The sequence below is a fragment of the Vulpes vulpes genome, chromosome 12 (genome assembly GCF_048418805.1).
Source record: "Vulpes vulpes isolate BD-2025 chromosome 12, VulVul3, whole genome shotgun sequence".
Classification (NCBI taxonomy): Eukaryota; Metazoa; Chordata; class Mammalia; order Carnivora; family Canidae; genus Vulpes; species Vulpes vulpes.
In genome coordinates this window covers 137755892-137775991 of record NC_132791.1, presented here as the reverse complement: position 1 = coordinate 137775991, position 20100 = coordinate 137755892, and the positions used below count along the sequence as shown (strand labels likewise).

The following is a 20100-nucleotide window of genomic DNA, read 5'->3' as shown; positions in this document are numbered from 1 at the left end:
CCTCAGACAGGCTGGCTGCTGGCTGCAGAGGGGCCAGGCCTGAGAGCAAGCCACACAGGCTTTGGCAGCCCGGGCTGGCCACCCGGGGCAGAGTTCTGTAGGAATGAGCCCGTGATGAAACCACTATAAATCTCTGTTTAAAAATCCTTGTTAAGTTTTTTGTTTTGTTTTGTTTTGTTTAAATGTTGTTTAAACATCTTCGATTCTGGAAGAGAGGCGAGCCCTGCGTTGCTCAGTTCTGAGGAACTTCTTGACTACAGCTGAGTGTGTCTGATGAAGTATGAGCATCTTGATAAAGAAAACATTAAACAGAAACTAAGTGTTTAATGTAAAAACCTGGCAGCTGTGAGTTCATTTTACTTAATATCTACCTGTCGAGAGACAGAGGTTTTCCCTTTGTTTTGGTTGGAAATTCCTGTCTTCTGATTGGAAAAACACTGTCAGTGAGGTTCATTTTTTTTTTCCAGGATACAGATACATCTCCCTAAATGTTATGTGTCCTATTCGTGCGCCTCAGAGCAAATGCACAGCCATCTCAGGGAACACGGGAGCGCAATTAAGGGACAATTAATATCTGCTCTAACCTTTACCGGTCTAATGGGGAAAAACAAACCCATGGTTAAGAGAGAAAAAAGACAAACCATATACAGGCAGCTTGAAGGATAAAGTCAAAACCAGGGTGAAATCTTCTGATGCCAGCATGACCTTAAAGGTTCAAATCAGCCCATGCCAGGAACACTGTCCAGGACGCAGCAGCCGAATGAAGGAGAGGGTGAAGCCTGAGAATAAGAGAAGTGATGTTAGACAGCAGTGAGGACCTGCACTAGGAGGAGTGTAGGAAAGAGACTGGAAACATGTGAGGTTTTTAAGAGAACCGTATGTGCACCCACATATACAGAAATGCCTCCCAAAGGTTTTCGTGTCAAGGCAGACACTACTACTGACGCCACATGGGGTTGGAGGGGCTGGTGCATGTGACAGCAACCAGCCCGGGAGCTGCAGCCACACGGGGCCCTGCCCCTCCTGACAGGTCCCTGTCACCTCTCTCGGGACCCCATATGCCACAGGACACTAAGACACAGTGGGTTTTCACTCCTCTGCTTCTGACTTTCGTAGTAGATCCTTTTTAAGGAAATGAGTTCCAATATCTAGGTGCCTGAGGCCCCATCACCATGCAATAGGGGATTCTCATTCACTGCAGGAAAAATCTCTTGGGGAAAAGAAATGATTGGGAGAACCAAATCTAAAGACGTACCTGCCCCAGAATTATTCTGGTAACATCCTCACCACCATCCCAGCCATCCAGCTGGTTGAACAGTACAGTTTTACCAAGCGGAACGTAAGACTGCCTCCACTTGGGGCTTTCTATTTCAGTCTGGGTTGTTGGGTTGGGGGCTCAGGCCATCACCGCTTTGTGCCCAAGTAAGTATCAGTTGTGACAAAAATGTTCACCAGGCACCAGTCTCCTCTTCCTCTGGCCTCCAGCTTGGCCTTAATTCCCTAAAGCTCTCTTGCAATGAATGTGGCCCCCTGGCTGGGTTCTCAGTGCTACAAAGTGAGGGCTGCTCATGTGCCCACATCTGCGACCAAATAATAATAATAATAATAATAATAATAATAATAATAATAGTAGTAGTAGTAATAATAATAATAATAATAATCATTAAGAGATATGCCTCTTCTCTGCTCTCTTTCTCTGCAGCGTGGGCTATGCTGAGATGCCAAGATGGAATGATCCTGGTGCCTCCATGTGGAAGGGAGCTTCCCACCAACTAGGAACCACCACCCTGAACGGTCATGGGAGTGACAGATAAACGTCTACTGTGTTTGAACCACTGGACAATTTGGGGTCTGTTGCTTACAGCGGCTGGCGTTTCCCCAACCAATGCAACTCCCCTCGCTCATGGGTCTGGAGAGCCCCACTCTCTGAGCCGCTTGCAGTATTTGTTGCTCCCTGGGCCTCTCACATTACAGCATGTCGTCCACTCCATGGTGTGTCCTAGTGATCTGACCGATGGCCGAGGGTGACTGCCGCACCACCCCTCAGTTACCTGGGCCAGAACAGGACTCCCTATCTCCTGGCTCCACCAACTGACAGCTTTATCCCAAGCCCATTCAAAGGAGTGGAATCTCCCATCTGCTTTATTGGCTGACACCATAAAACGTCCTGACCTCAAATGAATTTTATGTATTTCTACAAACATAACATTTCTTGCCATTGTTTAATTTGAGATGTCTTGGGGATTTATTAATAGTTTCATAAAGATATTTTCTGTTTTATCTGACTGAAGTATTTGCCTAGGATAAAAAATATTCTTTTTTCCATGCATTTTTTATTCTCTATTTGCTCTTGGCATGCAGGAGGCATTAACCCCACGCTTGACTCAAAGCCCAGGTAGGACTCATTCCCAGGAACACAGAGCAAGCAGGTCAGACCCCAGAAGAAAGGAAATGAACACAAAAAAATGATTGTTTTTCATGGGATCATGGTAAAAACGAAAACCAGTTAGAAGCAAGCTGAAAAGAGAGAGCAGAATTGTCTAAGCCTCCCTACCCGAAGTGGACCGACGTCACGGGGGAGCGCTTTAGAAATGCACACTCTTCGGCCTCACCAGAGACCTCCTGACTCAGAATCTGCCTTTTAGCAAAACCCCCATGTGATCTGTGTGTAACGTTCAAGTGTCAGAAGAACTGGTCCAAGAGTCACAAAGATCTGGTGGTATAATTCTGACCTTCAAATCATCTCCTGTCAGGCGTCTTTAATCTGAACAAGAAAAAAAAAAAAATCAAGACCAACTCTCTACATAGCTTCACTGATTCCACGGAGGCTTAACACTCCTCTGGATGCGCACAACTAATGCACATCCCCATAGGTAACTTAGATTCTGCATCTGCATGTTGAAATTTTTTCCACTTAAAAATGCAAAGTAACAATGCTGGAGGAATCACTGATGCTCTCTGTTGTCCATACGAACCTGAAGGAATGTGGATCTGAGCTGGGGGAGGGAGGATAGGAACTAACATTTGAGGGCAAAAGAAAGGAGGGAAGAGGGGCTCCCGGGTGGGTCAGCCGGTTAAGCATCTGCCTTCGGCTCAGGTCATGATCCTGGGAGTCCTGGGGTCAAGCCCTGCTTTCAGCTTCCAACCCCCTGCTCAGTGGGGACTCTGCTTCTCCCTCTCCCTCTCCTTGTGTGTGCTCTCTCTCAAATAAATAAAAATCTTAAAAAAAAAATACACACACACACACACACAACATAATACATTTTTAAATGGCTGTATAGTATTCCATCCCGTAGATTTTTTTTCCTATAATTTTTTAATCCTCATCTGAATGCTGGAGTCAATTGGTGTTTTTCTGTTCTAAAAAAATGCTCCATGGATCATACATGTAGATAAATTTCAGCCGACATCTTGGATTACTCCCTTGAGATAAATCCTTAGAATTCTTTATACTGAAACTTTAAGGCCATGTGAAATTGACCATGTTTTGAGAAATGAAATAGTAATCATATTATTTTTTAGTAATTGCTCCATCACTATAGATAACCTGTAAAGTTTTATGAGATAATCACACACGAAGCTCCTAATCCTAACTGACCTGCTGCTACTTCCTCTTACTTGTACTTATGCAATATATTTTCATTTCTCTTAGTGCATTTTTGTTCATTCTTTTTATTTTTTTATTTTTATTTTTTAGCATAAATAAGGGTTTTATTGGTCAGTTTGGGTGAGTCACATACTGACATACCCCTAACTCACTGTTCCATACACCCAAGACCCTGGGGTGGCAGGAGAAGCCAAGCCCACTGACAGTGAGCGAAGGGTGGAAAGAATCTGAAGGCCTCTGAGGGTTAACAAGGCTACCGGGACTGGAACCAACAACCTAGAAATAAATCCAGGATGGAATAGGCATCATCCAGGGCTGGAGGTGTTGGTGATTCTGGATCATCTCTAGGACTGCCATCTGCTTCTTGATGGGTTACTGTGGTCTCTGTCCGGCCCTCACTATCCACCACAGTCCGGCGCTCCTCTACTGTCCCATCTGGCTTAGTGATCTTAGTCACTGTGATGCTCTTGAAATAGGATTTGGGCTGGGGCTGCAGAACTGGGCGGAGGCCTTCCTGGGAAACCTGCGAATCAAGATCATTGTCTTCTCTGGCTCTAGAAAGGGGGGTCACAGGCCACATATCATCAAACAGACCAAAAGGTCTCTGGGAGCCCCAGTCTGGTGCTGGTTTGGAGGATTCACTTCTTGTATCACTCTCCAAGACCCCCCCAAAGATCCTGGGCTGGTGACTATCTGGATACTTAAGCATTGAGTCCCGAAGTGTCTGTCCCTCCCCTCGTCTCTCACCAAGTGTCTCTGATTCAGGACCAGGACCTGGAAGTTCAGAAGGGCGGGAAAGCAAGGTCCAAGCCTCCATCTCGCTGAAGATGTTATTAAAATCACGAATCGGGTCATCAAGTGAAGGTGAAGCCAAAGCCAAATTCCTCCGGGCCCTGGGGACCCTCAGACCTCGAGCTCCCATGGCTTCATGGGGCTGCTTCTTCCTCCTCTTCCTCATCGTCCTCATCTTCATCTCGAGTCATCCCTCCAAGAAAAGGGATCTCTGTGGCTCCAAGATCCAGAAAGGCCGAAAAAGCCCCGAAAGAGATCAAAGAAGCTCATCCCCGTTTTGGGACTCGAACCTGCAGACCCCACCGAGGCCCATTCGCACCTGGCCGCAGCTGCGCTCTGCCGCCGGAAGTTGAGCCGTTATTTTTATTTTGAAATATTCTTGGCTATTTTGTCAACCCCTAAAAATGTATTAGATTTCCAAGAATTACATTAAACATAGCAATTAAGGTAGACCAGCAATATCATATCTTCTCATCCAGAAATATGATCTCTCTCAGAGGAGTGAAATCTTTCATGTCACTTAATAACATGTGGTCATATTTTTTGTGTATCCTGGACATTTCTTCCTTAAATTTAATTCTAGATTTTTTTTTTTTTTTGCTTTTGAGAATGAGATGATTTAAGGTTTATTGTTGACCTAAACAAAAGCTACTCATTTTTTGTACAATTATTTTGTAACTGGACACTCTACTGGACCCTTTTCATAAATGAAACTACTTTCCATTATCGGCTTGGGTTTCCTGTAAATTACCTACAAAACAATGACAATTCTGACTCCTCCCAATATTTAAGCCTCTTTTCTTTCTTTCTTTCTTTCTTTCTTTCTTTCTTTCTTTCTTTCATTCTTATTTTGTCTTTTACTTTTTCACCATACTTATTTATTTTGGTTTAAAAAACAGGATTTACAGATGGGATAGAGTGTTGGTTAATGATATGCTTGTTTTTCAAGTTTTCCTACTGGGATTTTAGTATTATTGGGAATATCGTTTTTAAGCTTTGGAATCACTGCATTCATGTGGACATTTTTTATTCAACAATACTTGAAGGAACTTGTCCAAATAAGATTTTGGTTGAGACCTTTGGCCACATGTAAAATGTCAGAAATGGCCTTAGTCCAGTTATCTCCAATCCCAACTTGAGCTGGTAGAGGTAGAGTCTAATTTTTGAATCTGGACAACCTAGATTTTTTTAAAAAATGTTTTTAACACAAGCATAATATGTTTCAGTTTCTTCCACCTGTAGCTTATCCCCCTTTATCATAATACTGTGAATGCAATCTTTTCTCTCCTTTCTTCTTCTCTGACTGATGTTCCTTCCCATGCTGCTTCTCTACCTATTTTGTTTTTTTTCTTAACTGACCATACATTTCTTACACTGATCAGAGTACTATCTTTCCTGTTTAAAATAGAATCTGGCCACCAATTCCTGTGTATGTGTGTTTAGAGGGTCCCCACATCACCAGGCAATTCTCTGACACCAGCCAGGTGCCCTACAACTCCACTCAGCTCTGACACTGTCCACCCAGAGATAGATCCCACAGGTTACTGGTTCAGTTCTACAAGACTGTTCCCCAACCCCCACTTCAGATGCCAATCACAAGTCTGGGTTATCACCTGTGCTTCTAAACAACTGGCTATAAATTGGAAGTTCCAATGATTTCTCCCAACCCTTCTCCTTGAGTTTGATGAATTTTCAAGAATGGTTAACAGAACTCTGAGAAGTATTTTACTTACTAGCTTACCCATTTAGTATAAAAGGATAAAATTCAGGAACAGCCAGATGGAAGAGATATAGATGGCAGGTGTGGGGGAAAGGGTGTGGATCTTCCATGCTGTCTGGGTCTATCACTCTTTGAAACTTCCGCATGTGGACCCAGAAGCTCTTGGAACCCTTCTTTTAGGTTTTCATAGTCTTCATTACATAAACATATTGGTTAGATCACTGGCCATTAGCAATTATTTGACCTCCAGACCCTTTTCCCCTCCCTGGAGGTCAGGAGTCTGGAGCCTGAAAATCCAATCCTTTAATAATGTGGTTGGTTCCTCTGGCAACAACTCCCTTCCTTAGGTGCTTTCCAAAAGATACCTTACTAACATAACTAAAATAACAAAGGACACCTTAATAGCTCTCAACAATTAGGAAATTCCAATTGTTTAAGGAGCTCTGTGCCAGAAACAGGGACAAGACCAAATACATATATCTTTTATTATAAATCACAGTATCACACTGCTCATAGTTTTTAAATGGAATAAATGGACTGTTTATTATTATTTTTCTTAAATTTATATACACATGTGTATGCACATTTATTTTATCATATATATTGAATACATATTCTCTTTCATTTTTATAAAGCAGGGAAGTCCTATTAGAGAAGTTCAGACACCAAGAGAAGGCAAGAAATCTTGAGCTGGTTAGAAGTTGAAGGAGGGAGCAGGAGGAAGGGGTGAGTCTGTTGTTGTTTCAATAAGACAAGGGTGACTAGAGCCTGACTTTATGTCATGGTTAAGGAGCCAGGGCAGATGGTGGAAGATACAGGTGAGAGATACAGGTGGTGGAAGATACAGGTGAGAGATGGTGTCCATTTCCTGTGTGAACTGAGGCAAGTCACATTTCTCTGAGATAGGGGCCCTATCTTATCTTCCAGCACTGTTGTGAGGATCAAATGGCATATTTTACGAGCACTTGCATTTATGAATGATAAAGTGTGACATCATCACTAACTATGGGTCTCACTTGGGTTGGGTAAGACCCTCTTGATGGATCAAACTAAGAATCCAACTATATAAGTTATTGCACCCTGGGCGACTTGCCTACATACAGTTTCCAAATTGCAATTCTGTTATTCCCAAATAAACTTATTTTTGCCATTAAAATTTAAAAATTAATTAACACACACTGGATCAAAACACATACTTTGCAGAGTCAAGAGTTTTGCCTGGTCTCCCAAAGCACAGTTCTCACAACCTGACTGAGTGCTAAACTGAGCACAAAATAAAGGTACTGGTAGGAACATCTGACAGTCCTTACCCCAATCTTTTAGCTTAAAAGGGTGTCCTGACTCAGGGACTCAACCTACCCAGATTTGGGGACAAGAATTTACCTCTTGCAAGGATGGAAACATTATGACCATTTTATCTTGCTTTCATTAACATCTCGAGTAACTGCCCACACCCAAAGAAACCACTGTATACAATGTGGCTTCCCCTGAAATCCTGCGTCCAAAGAAAGCAGATGCGAACCATGCCAATTTGAGACTTTCTGATCCACATCACAATAATCACCTGCTATGACCTGCTATCACTGCTCACTGTTGTATGTGCCAGAAATAGAGAGCAGAGCCACCATGTAACACAACTCCAGAGGCACCGTTTATAACACAGTCTAGGTAAAAATGGTGCTCTTTGGAACACAACTGTAATGGCAGGAGCTGCTAACAATCAATGTTCATTTTTTTCCCTTGGCCCACAGCTTGGATACATTTCCAAGCCTTCTGTGAAATTAGGCATGAATTCTAAGAAATGCACTGAGGGTGCAAGTGATGTGCCCACTTTCAGATTTCACTCATACAAACCCCCCTGCACATGCTCCTTCATCTTTTTTCCCTTTCTTCCTGGCTGAAGGATGACAAGTTTCACAAAGACTTTGAAAACTGTGTCTGAAATGAGAAGGATCATTGTCGTCCTGAATCTCTGAATGACTCCACAGACCAGTGTTTCCACTGACTTCTTTGCCTGTCCCTCACTTGTTAAATGAGCAAAAGAAAAGTATCTATTATTGTGTTTGAGACATTATACCTTGGTTTGGTGTAGTCTCTACAGATGAAACAGCATCTTGAGCCATCAAGCTGAGACAGAAACAATGAGAAGGAGCCAACTGTGCCAAAATTTCTGGGCAGGAGGGGGAGTGGGGAAGCATATCAGGCAGAAGCAGCTGCAGTGAAGATGATCTTGGTGTGCAGTCTCTCCCTGAAATCCACAGGTGTCATTCTAGTTTTATCTACCAATCTCAGAAAGTTCTACTAAAGTGAATCAGCACCTAGGAAAGGTCATTTAGTATATACTGACAAAATTAGGATCCTGAGGCCAGATTCTAGACTACAGTGTGTTACTCACTTAGATAATTTTAACTTTATAAGGCCATTTACTGGACTGCCAACATCTCACTGTGTCCTATATCTAATCTTTAATTGCAATGTTATTGCACTAAAACTGCTAGGGTCAGGAACATAGACGTGTTCCATGCTGCATGGATGCCTGTGAACTCCTCCAGGTCTTGTCTTTTTCTTTTTAAAGGTTTTTAAGGGGCATCTGGGTGGCTTAGTGGTAGAGCACCTGCCTTCGGCTCAGGGCATGACCTCCTGGGATCAAGTCCCCCGTTGGGCTCCCTGTAGGGACCCTTCTTCTCCCTCTGCCTGTGTCTCTGCCTCTCTCTCTCCCTCTGTGTCTCTTATGAATAAATAAATAAAATCTTAAAAAGAAAAGATCTAAAAAAATTTTTTTTTAATTTACTCATTTGAGAAAGAGTGAGAGAGAGATAGCAAGTGAGTGAGAGATAGTGAGCAAGAGGACCAGTGGGATGGAGGGGAAGAGGGAGAAGGAGAGGGAGAATCAGACTCCCTGCCGAGCACGGAGCCCAATGACAGGGAGCTCAATCCCAGGACCCCAGGATCAGGACCTGAGCTGAAGGCAGATGCTTGACTGACTGAACCACTTAGGTGCCCTCCTCTGGGTCTCCTGAGCACTCCCCAAATGGCACTTGTGGAGTCACATCTCTTTTTTGTTTTCCTCATCCAAATTTTGCTGAGTCACTAGCCCTTATCCAAGCCACTGCAAAACCATGATTGGTCTTATATTTTACACGGTCCAACGATCTCAGAGCCAAGGCTGTTAATCCAAAATGCAAAGCAACAGGAGAGGAGCAATGCACAGACACAAATTTTTCCATGTGGCCGTGATCAGCCTGGTCTACTGCACCAGAGAGTCCATGGCATTCATACAGGCCCAGGCAAAGCCAAGATTTTTGCATATAATCTCCCTGGAGATCTCAGCAGGCTTTCATTTGAAGGAATTCAGAGAGAATTTTCCCAGTTTTCTATTCTATCTCCCTAGCCCCTGCCTCTTTGCAAAGATAAATCTGATGGAAAGCACACCCAGACCACAAGGCTGAACTCCTAGGAATGACAGCACAGAGCCAACCACACTTAAGGCCTCAGGCAAGTTGTTCAAGCCAATGCTCTCTAGAGGCCAGGGTAGTGGGCGGACGGCCAAGTCCAGAGGGTGGCCTCAGCCACAGTTAGGAGCTTCCTATCACACTTTCTCCTCTTTTAAGTTTTTACTGTGAAATATTGGCAGGCACGTACTGACCACTAGCCTTATGGTCTCTTAGGGTCCTGCCATCCAACAAAGCTAAATTCAAATGCTATTTCCTCCATAAAGACTTCTTGAATTCTACTGGTGTGATCGTACGTCTTCCTCACCTGTTACTCTCTGCCTATTATTTAGCTTTACGGCATTTAATATTTTTATATATATCATCAGTGCTTGTTATTTTGTGGACTGGCAGTTTCTCAAGGATAGGAACTATATTCTGTGGCTCTTGGGCCTGATATAATAGGCTTTCAAAAAAAAGTTCAATTAGGGGCAACTGGGTGGTTCAGTTGGTTAAGCATCTGCCTTCAGCTCAGGTCATGATCTCAGGGTCCTGGGCTCAAGCCCTGCTCCTTGCTCCTTGGGGAGTGTGCTATTCCCTCTCCCTTTGCCCCTCCCCAGCTCATGTTTTCTCTCTCTTACTCATTAATAAAAATCTTTCTTGAAAGTTCAATTAAATTATTTAAAAATTTGGCCCTAGAGAACTATTTAATCCATTAAAAGATAACATTTCATAACCAATTTGAATACCAATACAAAATCACTTCCTAAATACTAGGCAAAATCTCTTATAATTTGGATATTTTTGTTCTAAATATTTTGCTTTTGTATACAATGCTGCAAAGAACAGCCATGTAGTTTTATCTTTGTTAATAACAACCTTAATGATTTCTATAATTGAAATATCTGGATTAAAGGATATTCAAAATACTCAGGCTTTAAATTTATATTGCCTAATTGCCCCCAGGAAAGTTCTAGAAATATACAATACCATTAAGAATTACTAAGAAAATATGTTTTTTGGTAATGACACAGAGTTATTTGCTCAAGACTTTGTCAATTACAAATGCAAGAACAGAGTATATTATGGTTTCATTCGCACATCTTGAATAAAAATGAAGTTAAATTGGGGTGCCTGGCTGGCTCAGCAGTTGAGCATCTGCCTTTGGCTCAGGGTGTGATCGCAGGGCACAGGGATAGAGTCCCACATTGGCCTTCCTGCCTGGGGCCTGTTTCTCCCTCTGCCTGTGTCTCTGCCTCTCTCTCTGTGTCTCTTCATGAATAAATAAATAAAATCTTTTTTTAAAAATGAAGTTAAATTTTTTTTCTTGTGTGCTAGTGGTACTTTATCAGTTTTTTTGTGAGTTGTCTGACTGTGTCCTTTGCCTGTTATCTCCACTGGCATATGATGGGGAGAAAGGCTATCTGAGGAGGTTACTATGAGAATCTAAAGACCTTCAATTTATCTAGATATTGTGCTTTCATTGTATCCTAAAATGTCCAGCTATAAAGAAGGGAGATCTATCAGTTACAATTCTTTTGGTGGCAAAAGTGAGAAATCTAATTCAAACTAGTCAAAACAAAAAGAACAAAAAAAAAATAATAATTTACTGTTTTCTGTGATTTAAAAGAAATATATACCAGGTCATTCGCATGACAAAAATATATTTCTCAGATATATCTGGTCTTCATCCATAGTTCCTGAAAGCATTTCAAAGGTGAAGTGGGTGTCTTGTGATTAATGAAGCTTTTTGGACCCCACCTATGAGTAGGAGTTGGTTGCCAGGAATACCAACCACCCTCAACCTCTGGTTAAATCACTTAATGGCCAATGACTTAGTCAATCAGGACTATGTAATAAAGCCTCCATAAAAGCCAAAAAGGACAGATTTTTTTGTCCTTTTGTGGCAGCATTTCCACATGTGAGGAGCCACAGTACTTCTCTAGGTGCCACCAAGCCAGTCAGGCCCCAAGCTCCAGGAAGACAGAAACACCTTTGTTCTGGACTTCACCCTACGTATCTTTTCATCTGGCTATTGATTCCTATCATTTAATAACCTGGTAAATGTATGTAATTGTTTCCCTGAGTTCTATGAGCCATTCTGGCAAATTAATCGCACCTAAGGAGGAGGTCATTGGGAACCCCATTATTTAGCCAGAAGCACAGGTAACACCCCATGGCTTGTGAATGGCATGGGTGGGGGGCCATCTTGTAGGACTAAACCCTGAACTTGTAAAACCTCATGGTGTCTCCAGGTAGGTAGTATTAGAACTGAGTTGAATTGAACTAAATTCTTAGACATCCTGCTGGTGCCCAAGAAGGACTTGGCATTGAGGGAGGGGATGAACAGCCCCTTCCATACTGAAATTGGGTCTATAACACTAAGAGTCTTATAATAAAAATGTCCTGGAACTCTCCTAGCTTTGGGTGTGGGTTGATCAAGAGTCTCAAGCAATGCTCTAAGACCCAGTGTCTCTCTCCCCCTTGGCTCTACCTTCTGCAGATCCTACATGAGGAGAGTCTTGATGGTCTCCATTCCAAGAGCTTGTGACTCTCTCCCAACAGGCCCAGCACCTTTCTCACTGCATCTCATTGTCTCTGGTTGATTGGTACCCATCCCTAGACCAACCATTGCAGCCAGGGGGCTGAGATTCTGTGTCATTATGTTTGAATGTAATGTCCACCTCTAGAGCCAAAATGGAGTCAACTCCACTGCAACAGCACATTGGTCTGAGAGTTGTCCAAACAAAAGTACACTGAATGAGTGCTGGGGCATCAAAACCCAATGAATGTCTATCATAGAGGCTGTGACAAAGTGAGCTGTACAGGCTCAAGATCAGGGATTAGTAAAGAAGGAATAAAATAACAGTAACAAGGAAAAGAGATTCAGTGCACCCAGAGGAAGAGCATTGTACTTTGGCTAACCATGGTAAGAAAGAATGTCAATCCAGAGAGGGTGTCTGACTTAGGGAACAAGGTAAGACTAGGGGAGGATGGTAAACATTACTATGAGAAGAAACAGCAGGCTCAGTGGGCCTCAACAGGGAGGGCGGGCGAGGGGAGAGGAAGAGGTTGTGGTGATAAGAAAAGGCATGCTGAGTGCTACATTTTTATCAGGGAAGCACTTTGAGTAATGGTACAATTGAAAGTATGGCTTCCAGAGAGGACACAGAAAGTGGGAAACGAAGAAGCTGAGGAATGGCTAGCCCAGAGACCTGGAACGATAACCAATGTATTCTTAGAAGTTACCAAGAAAGCACAGAAGAAGGTGAAGGCCAGGGCATGAACTCATTAAGGAAAGTGATTCTGACTTCAGAGGACCATCACCACCAAGGATACTAGAAGAGTCATTTGAACAGATGAGGGACTTCCAAAGAGGCCAGAACTTTGATGAGCTTTGGTTTAGCATTGTTTTTAAAATGTCAGGAGCCAAAATTTTTTTAAAAATTTTTAAATTTATTTATGATAGTCACACAGAGAGAGAGAGAGAGAGAGGCAGAGACATAGGCAGAGGGAGAAGCAGGCTCCATGCACCAGGAGCCTGACGTGAGATTCGATCCCGGGTCTCCAGGATCGCGCCCTGGGCCAAAGGCAGGCGCTAAACCACTGTGCCACCCAGGGATCCCGAGGAGCCAAATTTAAGAAGACAGTTTTCTTCTGCCCCAAGAAGGGAACAAATTGAATGGGATAGAAGAATGAAATGGGATAAGTAGCAGAAATTTATAGGGAAAAAAAATGAAGTCAATCACAAATTGTAAATAAAGTTAATATAATAAGCTTCTATAAATACATTCTTGCTCTCCCTTTTTTCTCTCTTATTTAAAAAGATAGAATTTTATACAGTAACAATCATAATGATATACTGTTTGGCTGGTAACATGCACACAATAGGTAGAACAATAACACTAAAAAGAAAGAGGAGAAAATAGAGTTGTATGGCAGTAAAGTTTCTCTATCTTATTGAAATTCAGTGTCAATCTGAAGTCAATTCTGGTAAGATGTATATTGTGAGCCCCAGAGCAATCATTAAATAACTCACAATACATAGTTTAAAAAGCATAAAAGGAATTCAAGTGTTACACTAGAAAATAGGAACTCTGAGAGAGCCAGTGTCCCTATCCTACTATCGAACAAAACAGACTTCAAAACAAACAACAAAAATGTTACCAGAGATAAAAGAGAATATTTTATAATGATGAGAGGGTTAATCCATCAAGAGGACACAATTAGAAGCACATATGCACCTCACAACTGAACCCCCCAAAATACAAGAAGCAAAAACTGACAGAATTATGGGGATAAATGCACAACTCAACAATAATAGCTGGAGACTCCAGAGCCTCCCTTGTAGTAACAGATGGAACAACTAGACAAAAGATCAACAATGACATTGACAAACTCAACACTATAAAACATCTAGACCTAAAAGAGACCTATAGGTGACTCCACTCATCAGTAGTGATATATGTAACATTCTCAAGAGCCCATGGAACATTCTCCAGGACAGACCATAATGATAACCCATAAAACAAACCTCCACAAATTTAATAGGATTAACATCGATCAAGTATGTTCTTTGCCCATAGGGGAATAGGATTCAAATGGAACTCCACTCAATTCAGGGTTTCTGTAAGGAAGATTGTATGGGGAGTGGTATATGTCACAGAAAAAAGCAATTCAGTTGAGGCTAGCGGAGGGAAGGAACAAAGTGGAAAAAGGACAGCATATGACTAGCAGGGTCTCCCAAGCTGTGACCCACGTGTGGGCTTCAAGAATATTAATCTGCTAACATTGCATACAGACCTACAGAGGATCCACAATTTTATGAGATTTTTCAGAAGGTTACCCATTACCCAAAAAAGGTTAAAAATCTCCAATGTGCTTCCACAGGTCATGATAAAAGCAGAGAACAGAAGGGCCCCTTGAGAGGGAGGGGAATGGAATACTAGGCTGGATAAGGAATCAGAGTCGAGATGGGGAGCAGAGGGAGTCTGTGCTGAATGGTGGGGTATAAATCACAGGACTGGAGGCAGTAGGGAAGGGAGGCTGCGGCACAGGAAGATTTTGGAGTAAAAAAAAAATCCTGACACCAGTAAATTGTATGACCACTGAACAAAAGATTCAGATGAGCCTTTTTCTGGATGTTTTGGAAAACACTGTTGCCTACAGTGCCCAGAGCCCATCACTCAGTATCGTCAGTTGGTCGTCAGCCCCCAGTTGAGAGGCACCGCCCACAACCCAGCTATTATCTAAAATGTCCTTTTTTATCTTGACATATAGAAGGTGAAGAAAGGTTTAGAATATTTATAAAATGTCAGTAGTAATATCTGAAGTGCACAAATGAGGACATGGAAATTATTTCCAGCCCTTTCATCTTTGAGCCAAATTTATTTTTTAAACATTCAAATATATAAAACTTGGAAGTCAGTTAACGTCTTGGAGTCATGAAATCTGTAGGACTGTTCAGGCCCTCCATGTAAACATGTGTCCAACAAATCACATAGCCCAATTTTCCAACCCTTCGATCCAAGAAAAGGCTTATGGCAGCTTGCGGCCAGTGGTTCTCTGGAGGGTGCTGGGCTTTGGGGAGAGAGGCATTGCCAAGGCATCTCCCAAAACTATGTTATGACATTTTAATGTTAGGCATGATGTTCTAGATCTAGAGAAGCTCTTCTTTGGCCTTATAGTTTCTACCTTTGCAAACAGGCAGGGCCAGCTACTTAATTTGCAAGACCCACTGCAAAATGAAAATGCAGCACCTCTGTGCAACAATTACTAAGAATTTCGAGATGGAGGCAGCAGAGCATGAAATCAAGTATGGAGCCTATATGACTGCCTAGATCATATGCCCACCAAAGCTGGCCCTGTGTAAAGGACAGGAAGGCAGTTCCACAACCTCTACATTAGATTCTCTTACATTTTTACTTATATCTTTTGTGATTTCATTTTGCATTAAGACTTTCATCAGTGTAGAATTGGTTTGGTATGTGGTTTGAGGTATAGATGATAGTTGATCATTGAACAATATGGGGTCAGGGTCACCACAACCATTGGAACATTGGTCAGAATGGTCAAACATTTGACCACATGGTCAAAAAACCATGTATAACTTTTGACTCCTCAAAACCTTACCTACTACTAGCTTACTGTTGACTGGAAGCCTGACTGACAACATAAAGTCAATCAACGAACATATATTCTGTAGGTTATACTTATTATATACTACATTCTTACCATAAAATAAGTTTAAGAAAGTCAAAGGAAGAGAAAATACATTTACAGTACTATACTTACCTAAAACAAAATCCACGTGTAAGTAGACGCACACAGTTCAAACCTGTGTCGTTCCAGGGTCAACTGTACTTTGCCTTTTCTGAAGCATCTAGACAAGCGTCCTGACCTCTCTTCCTACAGATTTACTATATTCTAAATTTTGGTTTCACTATTCTTTTCCTCTGGTCTGTCCATTCTTTTTACCAGTTCCACTCTTGTTTTATCATATCCCCATAAATCATTTTAAAGTTTGGCAATGTATGGGGTGCCTGGGTGGCTTAGTCAGTTAAGTATCTGCCTTCAGCCCTGGTCATGATCCCAGGGTCCTGGGATGGAGCCCTGCAGTGGGCTCCCTGCTCAGTGGAGAGTCTGCTTCTCCCTCTCCTTGTGTCCTTCCCCTCTGTTTGTGCTCTCTCTCTCTCTCTCTCTTTCAAATAAATAAATAAATAAATAAATAAATAAATAAATAAATCCTTTTTAAAAAATTAAGTAAAAATAAATAGATAAATAAAAATAAATAAAGTTTGGCAATATATGTATGGCCCTGTCATTCACTGGCTCCTGAATTATCTGGTCTTTCACTTGTCCCTGACAAACTTCAAAATCACTTTGTCGGGACGCCTGGGTGGCTCAGTGGCTGAGCATCTGCCTTTGGCTTGGGGTGTGATCCCGGAGTCCTGGGATGGAGTCCCACTTCGGGCTTCCTGCATGGAGCCTGCTTCTCCCTCTGCTTGTGTCTCTGCCTCTCTCTGTGTCTCCCATGAATACATAAATAAAATATTTTTAAAAAATCACTGTCAGGTTAAAAAAGAAAAGTCCTTCCTGTTTTAACAGGAATTGCATTAACTTTACCAATTAACCTAAGAATCATCATCATCTTTACAACTGCCTCAAGTTCATGTGTTTTCAAAGAATAGCAACTCTTTCAAACAGCTTCCAGCAATAGTCTATTAGCCTAAGTATAAAAATAGAAATAAAGAGATAAAAAATTTCTCAGGAACCCAGACAGCTCATTAAGGGCAGACCTCTGGGAGAGTGAAAGACTATCTGAGCATTGAAAGGGGCTTCTAGACCCAGAGAGATTTAGTGATTTGTTATACATCCTTTCTGTCCTGTCATCAAGGTGGCTCCCTTCCTATGGAATTCTCCTCCTACCACACCTGGGGCTATACACCAACTGCCTCATCATGTACTCTCAATTCGCTTTGGTTTCCACTCACTCGTGGCTCTGATTCTCCAATTTCTGCTCAGTTTCTGCTTCTGCTTACTCACGGCTACTTACTGGCCTTTGCTACTCTGTGGCTCAGAATCTAATGACATCGTTTCATACCACTACTTTTTTTAAGGGCAGCCTTCTATTTATGGCAAGTGACACTCGTCTTCCATTATGGCAGTGAATTTCAGTTTCCTTTGAAATCCACGCATTTAAGTTGAAAAAATGATGGATCTCGTGAAAAGACTTTTTTTTTTTAAAAGAAACTGTGCAAGGAAGATATCCTTATTATCACTCTAGAGCCGAGAAAATAAACAAGGATAATGCAGTAACCATAACAGCTGGCAATTTGCTGGCAAGTCTGTCATGCCTCACAACTGTAATCTTTCCCACATACTCTACTACTCTAGAGAAATCTTGAGTATTTCTCCAGAAATACCAAGTTGTGGTTTTTGACATTGTGATGATGAGCAGGACATGTAATGCTGCTTAATATTGTGACGTACCAGGGCTGCCACCAGCACTGTGACTGGTGGTCCTTCCTCCTTCTCTTCATGCTGCTCTGCATAACCCCCAGGGATCAAGGGGTGGAGAAGGAACAAAGAAGTGGTCAGCTCGATTCTGCAATCCTGATTGTTCTGAGGGGAGACAACCATCCAAATTTATATGGAGTGTTTTCTGCACTCCATATAAACTTTTCTCTAGAATGTTGCACGTATCTTGATGAAGGCATCGGCAAGCCAAAGCATGAGTATCACACAGACATAGGAAAAAGAAAAAAAGAGAAAGAAAGAAAGAAAGAAAGAAAGAAAGAAAGAAAGAAAGAAAGAGAGAGAGAGAAAGAAAGAAAGAAAGAAAGAAAGAAAGAAAGAAAGAAAGAAAGAAAGAAAGATTGATTTACACAAAGTAAAAAAAAAAATAAATGACTAAAGTCTGGAAATCACTGGCTGGTCTAGAAGAAATCCATGCAAGAAAAATTACAAAATGTTGAGACCCTTCCCTGACATTACCATCAATAAGCTACACAATTCCACACAAATAATGTAAGCTTTGCTGTGGCCTTTTCTCCTCACTGTCTGTCAAACTTGGACTGATTAGACTGCCTGTTCCACCTCCTGATGAGGATTTGATCAGAGGGAAATGACTGATAGCACTTCAGAAAGCCCAGCAGACAAGTGAAGACCAGAAGGCTGGGATGGGGTATGTTGGCAGCAGCAAGAGAACAGTCCTTCTGCTCCACATCAAAGGTACTCATAAGGATGTATCTTGCAGCTGGTCTGCTGGATTTCTGCACTCCATATATAGGAAAATTGTCCTCAGCAGAATATTTTTTATAAGAACAATGCAGAGCCATAGGACATCCTTTACAAATTACTAGACTAATACAAAATTAAGTGATGTAATTCTCCCCAGGAAATAAATGAGGGAGAAAGTCAAGATGGAAATGCACAGTCAGCACTGCACTGGGCTAGATACAGTATATCCAAAAGGTCGGCCAGGGAACCTTTGCCCTCAAGGAAGTTCTAACTCAGTGAAGAAGAGAAAGTACGAATTTAGACTCTACTGTAAGAAAAAAATGTGATGTGATATGGTAAAGGAACAGGTTAAGTGTGGCTGGAAGAGAAAGACAGTGTCTCTGGGTGAAGCAGGTGCCATGTCAGCTATGTTGCAAAGGTTGATGGAGGGAAAAGCACTTCTGAGAACAGAGATACTGGCAGCTAATATGCAGAAACAAGGAATCCCTGAGTATGTGTGGCAAAGAAGGAACGTTCAGCATCACAGTAGCATAGAGTGCTAGAGCTTCAAAAGAGGGCTGGATCCTGACTATAAAGACTTCAGACATGGGCTGTAAAGACACTGATCATTCAGATGATGGTGTCCAATTAGAGTGATATCATGATCAAAGATCTGCTTCAGAGAGACTGCTAATCACATGTGGGATGAATGACAGAGTGAAGGCCTAAGTGTTAATACCAGTGTCAATAAGATGGTTTACAAGGTGATAGTCATGATAATGATAACTAGGTTGAGTGCAAAAGCAGTGGTAAGCAGCAAAAGGAAGATGAAAAAAGAAATTCAGGATCTTGGGGTCTCTTTTGCTCTTCAAATTTGTTCTTCACAACTTTTGGAATAGATACTCTCCTTCCTGAGTCTTGGATTAAGAAAAAAGCAACTGTATCATAAAAAGGGTTAAAATCTTGCAAAAAAAAAAATCACACAACTACTCAGTGGTAGGAGATAAAAAGAAATTAGAAACTAGGTTCCACAGACTATAACTTACCCCTTATCATTTGTCATCTCCCTTCCCCCAAATCAACCGAAACGTCATCAAAGAAGCCACAGTTTTATGTTGTTTATCCCAGAGAAAGTGTATTTGCATCCCCAGCATTGGCATCTACATTATCAGAACCATAAGGCCAAACCTCTCTGGAACAATATTCATTATCCAAATCCCCTTGTTCACTAATGTGGTGATGTGATTCGCATAACAGCAATTGGTTCTACCCAAGTATACCAGCCACCACCCTGCAACCTCCCAAAGGGCACCTGGCTTTGATTATTTGGGGACAAAAATAATCTCAGCTTGAAGAGAGTTCCCAATCACAACTTTCTAAATAACAGACACCAAAATATCCAATACTCTAAATAGATGGTATCCCCCCTTCTTTTTCTCCAAGAGGCAATGGACAAACGTCATGGTGCACCATGGTGCCAAGAACGCGTTATGCTTCCCAGATGCAGACTGACATACTACGCAAACTATTTATGAAATTTCTTTGGAAGAGTCGAGGAAAATAACAGCCTTGCCCCCACGCCCACCATCACCACCAGAGTTAACTGGAGTAGCTCTGCTCAGAGTGACAGGGAGAGCAGACTTGAGTGCTAGGGTGTGGTTTGGTGCAAGGGGACTTGTTGTCTGTCATTAGCTGTGATTTTTCTTCCCCACACTCCAAAATCTCCTTTCTTCCCATGTATCTTAAGTGATTATGCTATTGTTGCCAAATTGGATACAAGATTCCCTCTGACCTCCTCCCCCTCCCAGTAGCCACAAGGAGATATTACT

General features: G+C 41.9%; 1 long non-coding RNA gene and 1 pseudogene across 1 annotated transcript in view; both read right to left on the bottom strand.

Moving 5' to 3' along the window:
- The window catches only part of LOC112924748 (uncharacterized), a 111654-nt gene that overhangs the window by 58047 nt on the left and 33507 nt on the right, over positions 1 to 20100 (bottom strand). Inside the window, exon 5 of the long non-coding RNA XR_003235955.2 lies at positions 642 to 779. This is a non-coding gene — a long non-coding RNA (uncharacterized lncRNA). The remainder of the gene's footprint in view (positions 1 to 641; positions 780 to 20100) is intronic.
- LOC112924749 (HCLS1-associated protein X-1 pseudogene) lies at positions 3718 to 4722 on the bottom strand (annotated as a pseudogene).